This window comes from Heloderma suspectum, chromosome 7, assembly GCF_057233095.1.
Source record: "Heloderma suspectum isolate Gila_16-S chromosome 7, 16-S_ref, whole genome shotgun sequence".
NCBI lineage: Eukaryota > Metazoa > Chordata > Lepidosauria > Squamata > Helodermatidae > Heloderma > Heloderma suspectum.
The window spans coordinates 78696054-78702643 of NC_139464.1; positions in this window are offsets into that span (position 1 = coordinate 78696054).

Here is a 6590-nt window from a genome sequence, read left to right on the forward strand (position 1 = left end):
GATCAGTTCAGATCTCTCACAAGGTGATCTCTCCCTTTCCCAGCAGTCCACTGGACAGGAAAGTAGAGGGAGAGGGAGCAGAGAGAAGGTGATGGCAGAAAGGAGGGAGAAAAGGGTTGGCCCACCCACTTTTAGCTCTGCCCACCACTGGCTTTGGACCTGCTTGCCACCAGCATGTGGCCCCAAGGAAAGGGGGCCCTTGGCAAATTAAAAGGTTCCCCACCCACTGCCCTAAATATTCAGAGATATATGGCTAGTGTTAGAGACTGAAGGCAGAAGGATTCTGGGATCCGGTTTATTACTTAAGGTTTTGGGCTGGGATAGGTATGGCCAAATTTTGCTGGAGCCTGGTATACTTTCACAGACGTACATCCAAACATTCACAAACATTCACGTTCACAGATGTACATCCATAAGATTTGGGCAGACTCTTGCAATTCTCTCCCTAACCCTTTCTTCCCCCACTCAATTACCTAATCACTTCGTTGACTTTGCTGACTTCAAACACCTCTGAACCTGTCACCATATGAACAGATGCTATGGATTTCACAGTGCCACAATCCAAATGTAACCTCAGTCCTTCTCATTGACTAGATTCCCGAACCTGCTTTGTAAGCTGTGTGCCTCTTAGGGCGCAATCCTATATAGATAGGTGGCTGCCTCCAAACTCGGAGGTGACCGCCTATCCAAAGCCAGGCAGGAGAAGCGTGGAGGGGATCATTCCCTCCATGCTCCTCCTGCCCTGCTTTTTCTGCTAGACAGCCAATTGCATCTGTCTAGCCACAGGAGCACAAAGTGGGGAAGGAGGCTGCTGTATGACACGTTAGATGTGTCGAACAGGCAGCTACGCTCTCCCCGCCCTGGAGTGCCCCCAGCCATGCCCCTTTCTGGCTGCTCCACACTCCTTTTGTGAGCACAGAGGACAGGGTGTTCCACGCTGCTTCCAAGGCAGCATGGAAGTGGGGGGAGGTCAGTTCTCCAGGAACCAACCTTGGAGCGCAGACTCCAAGGCCAGTTCCCAGAAAACAGCATATCCTATGGCCGTCTAGCCACTGTCTAGCGGCCATAGGATTGCTCTCTTAGAGACCTAATTAAAAGTGAATTTCATTTCAAATTCCCAAATGGAGATATTGCAATTTAAACATTTGCAAAAATGAATTCTAACTGTTCATGTTCACAGAAATCTGATTATGCCAGAGTTCTTCACATTTCATTACCTGACATCATGAAGCAGAAACAAGCAAACCCAAGACTAAAATGGGATAAGGAAATGTCCAAACTGCCTTCCACAGATGTGCTTGAGGCAGAATAATTTTATCCCTATGATTAGTTGTTGAAAATGGGGAAATATAATTGGATTTTTGCGTAACTGTTTCCCCCGTGTGATTTGTAATAAGAGAAGGGCTTAACAGCCAATTACTTCTGTAGCCTTATGCACATTTCTAGTTCCCTACGTGAATGGAAATACAATCCTGAAGCACCACTGTAACTCCTTGATTGTGAGTGTGAATGTTACTATATGAAGATAGGTAAGTGGGCAGTCTTTAAAAAAATTATATAGCAAAATGTTCATTGTGCAAATACTTATTATATGTGAAGGTTGGTGTGCACATTCATTGGAGAATTGTAGCACAGCACACACAAAAAGAATGCTCCCTCCACTGGTTTTTAGATGAAAACTTTAGGGTAAACATTTGTGGAAAAAAAGGCTATCTCTTGATTCTTCCAAAGATGCAATGGCAGGTTGGCAGAAAGGAGGTCACTTTCTGTAGATTGTGTCATACTTAAAGCAATGTATTAATCACATACATTCACTGTGGCACATTTTCTTTGGGTGTTCCACGCCTCTCAGTATCTGCAGTCAGAAGATTTCATTGCCAGGAGTTAAGATGGCTGACGGGAAAATTATAAGACTGCTCTTATTTTTTTGCTACCACATGTGTGACAGTGACTTTCTCTGCACTGCATACTAGCATGTCTCCCTCCCATTCTGTTACGATAACCCAAACAGCTTTTCCTCCCATCCAGTGTGAAGGACCAGTCTGCCAAGCACAAAAGGCACACAAGCAGGCAACACACACCACATGGTGTGCTCAGAATAATGATCTGCCATTTACAATGTACATCATGCCCACGCTGCACTTTAGCTATTTCTGCAGAGATCGTTGCACATATGATAGACAACACTTTCATGCATATTTTAGAATGCACTTACTGGTCTGCTGGGAAGGATCCTGAAAGGGGAAGGTTTTGTCCATTGAGGAGTGAGTCCTGCTTGTGAAAGAGACGTGGATCTAGGCATCCAACACTACCTGGAGGACAGCAGCTCAGAGCAGTAACCTTTTTACGCTTCCTATAGCAAAGCAAATACGTTCACATCCTCGACTCCACATAGGGCTGGAAGAGGGGTCATCTGCTTTCCCCCCTATGATAAAACAGAGGCACACGCCAGAAGCAGCTTTATTCATACAACACAATCACTGCAATCTTTCAGAGGATTAGTAAGATTAGAAGCCCCTATTGTTCCACTAATGGCTGTTTATTTGAAAGGGGCACTTCATTTGTAAACAGGGAGAAATAACCATGTGTTACTCTCCCTTCTTGGGTAACCTCAGAGCATGACTAAAGGCAAAATAGCAACGCATTGTGTTGAAACCATTCTTTTTTTCTTCTTCTTCCAGATTTCACTCTGGAGGTCAGATCTGTATTTAAACTGCTCTCGATATGCCCTGTCAAAAATCTTGCACCAAGTTATACTGTTATAAGAGAGTAGTAAAGGCAGGCTATGCAAAAAAAAAAAAAAAAAGTTTTGCAGTGCAATCCTATGCCTGACTACTTGGATCTTAAGCTCCTCTGAGTTCAATGGTACTTACTCCCAGGTACATGCATACAGGACTGCAGTCTTAGAGCACAATCCTATCCATGTTTAGACAGAAAAAAAGTCCTACAACTGCTGATTTTCCATTCTGGCTGAAGCTCCGTGTGCTGTGAAGTGAATATATGAAGTGCCTTTTTCTGACCTTTTGTCCATCTGGCCCATTGTTGTCTGCCCCAATTGGCAGCAGTTCTCCAAAGCTGTAAGCAGAGATCTTTCCCAGCAATGCTACTGTGAATCCTAGTAGCTAGATATGCCAGGGATTGGACTTAGCACCTTCTGTATGCCAAGCAAGGTGTGCTACTACAGACTGATAGCTCTTCTTCCCCAAGGATATCTTTTGGGACAGCACTGTGATTGAAAAGAAAAACTGTCCCAAATCAAGGAAGCATTGCCTAGTAATGGCAAGGAAATATTGGTTTCCAGGCACTAAGAGCTTTTCTACATAGGGCTTTTAACCTGCACCTTTGCTGGGGCTTCTGCTTCCAGATTCCTTGCAGGATTAAGATCGGCTCTTTTACATGTGTTTCCCCCCCCCCAGGGAAAAACCCCCCAGGCTCTTTCTCTGCCTTTCTATATGTTTCATTACCCATCCACTAGATGGTGCTGCGGTTTAATGGAATTGTGCAAATACATGAGAGCCTCATTCCACCATTTCTAAATAATACTACACTTTCCTCAATCTAAAAAAAAAGCCAGGGAAATAGTTGCAAAGAGCAGGAAAGGCCCTGAGTGATGACAACATCAGGAGAAGGACCCACAAACTACCATGACTGAGCAATCATGAGCCCACAATAAAAGTCTTATGTAGCAAGGCTCTCAAGGAGTGTGTCCTTATTAGAGACAGAATGTGCTAGGAAGTTCTGAGCAAGCCACTTTGCTCCAATTTCCATTTTGGTTTGAAAAGTGAGAGAATCAAACTTATCAAAAGAATTGCTGTAAGACATGATTGTTTACTTCGTCTGTCTAAACACATGAGACTTTTGAAATGGGTGGGCCACAGAGAGCTGACTGTGGACATCGTGCTAACTCCCCATATCCAGCTGTTAAATTCCATTAAAAAGCCATTTTGAATGTCATTCAATATTTTTTTCCTAATGTGTGTTCAGTGCGTGAGCAATTAAAGTAATTGCCAGAAAAATGCTGATGATCATGAGAGGCTGCAGAGGTGTTCCTCAGAAAAACTCCCTGCTAAGATGTAGGTAGGACACCCCCCCCAAGTGTGGTCTCCATTCTCCTCCCCATGCCCCATGCCACTCTTTTCTCCTACTCAGCAAATGATGAGAGCATATTCAACTCCTGCCCTTAAGTATGCTTTACTGCAGGAGTTTGCTACTTTGGATAGTCCAGGGGCCAATCCCCCCCCCCAACCCACTGAGGGACACACTGCCCCCACAACTGCCCCTCTACTGTAAAAAAAAAAAAGCCACCCTAGCCACTACAAAGATTTAGAATGGACAAATTTAGCTTGTTTGTTTTCAAGCTACATGTGTCCATTTGAAGACTCTGAAGCGGTTTGCTGCTGAATTTCAGTGCAAACCATGACTTTTTCTCCCATTTTTTAAAAAAGAAAAAAAATAGGGGTGACGGGCAAGGGGGTGGAGGTCAGGGTGGAGGCCACACCAGGAGGTACACGTGGCCTGTGTATTGCCTAGCCTGTACTAGTAGAAGTTCCATGCACCTCAATATTATTTACAACTGCCATTCCATTGGCCATGCTGGTGGGGCTGATGAGAGTTGTAGTACAAAATATCTGGAGGGTAGCAGGTTGTGGAAAACTGTTGTGAACCATTCTAACTAATTCAGAAGCTCAAAAGCCAGGGTGGTTCACTGCTTAGGCTGTCAGTTTGGTCATGGAAACCTGGGTTCAAATCTCTGCTCTGCTTAGCAATTCACGGGGTGGCCTTGGGCCAGTCACTATCTCTCAGTCCAACCTATCTTTCCAGGTTGTTGTAAAAAAAACCACACACACACAAAAAAAAGGTCTCCCTGAGTTCCCTGAAGGTAGGCCAGGCTGGAAGTGTCACAAATTAATAAAGTAAGGGGGTAGCTTCTTGGGGAAGGGGATATGAGCAGAGGAAAGCAACGTCAGTGTTTTCCCGTTCATACATCCTGGATAGGGTAAGGCAGAAGAATTTATTGCAGGCCAGTGTCAAGGACTGGTATAGTTGGGCTCCAGCTGAGGGCACACACTCCAGTGGGGGCCCACTGACAAAAGCCCCCTGGACTTGCTGGGGGCTTCCCCATTGCAGCCTGTTTGTTCACCTGCCTCTTGCTGTGGCCCAGACAACAGTGGCGGGGAGGAGGAGGAGGAGGAGGAGGAGGAGGAGGAGGAGCAGATGCCACGGCCTACTTGCTCACTGGCTTTCTGTCTGTCAAGTAAGCAAGTGGCAGGAAAAATGAGAAAAAGGAGGCAGTGCAATAACAGATGGTGACAGTGGTGGTGACAGCCTAGGCAGGGGACCCACTGAGGCTGCCTTGCCTAGCAGCTCTCAGAAACTTGGAGCTGGCACTGCTTTCTTGGGCTGTCTTAGTACTGGCTTAGTGCGCTGAGTGGGTTTTCTTATTTGAGGCTGCAGTCCTATACCCACTTACATGTGAGCAAGCACCATACAATTCAATGGGACTTTCCTCTAAGATGTAGCATCTAAATAGACATTCATAGAATTGGGCTGTGAAAATTCAATAGCTTCTCAGAGCTACTAATAATTTATGTGGCATTTTAAACTTGTGAGCAGTCCTTGTCTGTCCTCAAAACAGCTCAGTGTTCATCACTGCAGAAATATTCAAGTGGCCTGAAACTTATACAAAGCCACTCAGTGTCTTCCAGAATAAGCAGACATTTAATCCCCCTCAGCATCTCAACTCCAAGGGCAAGGCTAGACCATGCTTGATCTCACCCATAATATTACTTGTCCTAGTAGAAGAAGCTCTTTACGAGTAATAGTTTCGTGACAGACAGAAATTCAGTAAGTGAAATTCCCTATTTCTGGATGTCAGTCCATCAACTCTGCTGAGAGACCAGTTATATCAAGGTCCCCCTTCCTTCAGCTGTCACCACCCGGCAGCAGCCATTCCATTAGGCTAAAACAGAGAGAGAGGTGGGAAGCAGAGCCCACTCTATTCATTCTGCTGAGAGACCAGCTCCATTTGGATCCTTGTCCTCCTCCAACTGTTTCCATTGCAGATAAGAACTGCAATGATAAGAACTACTTATGATAAGAACAACTGTGTAACTTTAAGCATTGGTGCCCGCGTCTGCTTGTTTTCCACTTCCCTCCTCCTCATGATTTCCTTATGTGTCTTTTCTTTTTTTATTGCATACCTGTCCTGTGGGAGGGAACTGTCTAAATTTGCATTGATCTTATGTATGCTGCTCTGGGAGCTTTTTCAGCTGAAGAGTGGGGTAAAAATGTTTTAAATAAACGAATAGTAAATATATGTGCTGGGATAAATCTACACTGTTTAATGTCCCATTAATGGGGCAGGGGGAAACAGTATTATATACTTCTGTTATTAATATGAATATGAACAGTTCAGAAGTTAAGGCATATCTTCCTAAATATACCCTCCTCCATGAGACATTCCTAACACTCTTCACCTATATTCATGTGAATGCTGCCACAGTGAAAATGGTTTGGTGGTTCTTCTATAGCAACACTTAGAAGAATGTTGATATCTTATTGGTGCACGCGATGCTGCTGATATATTTTTT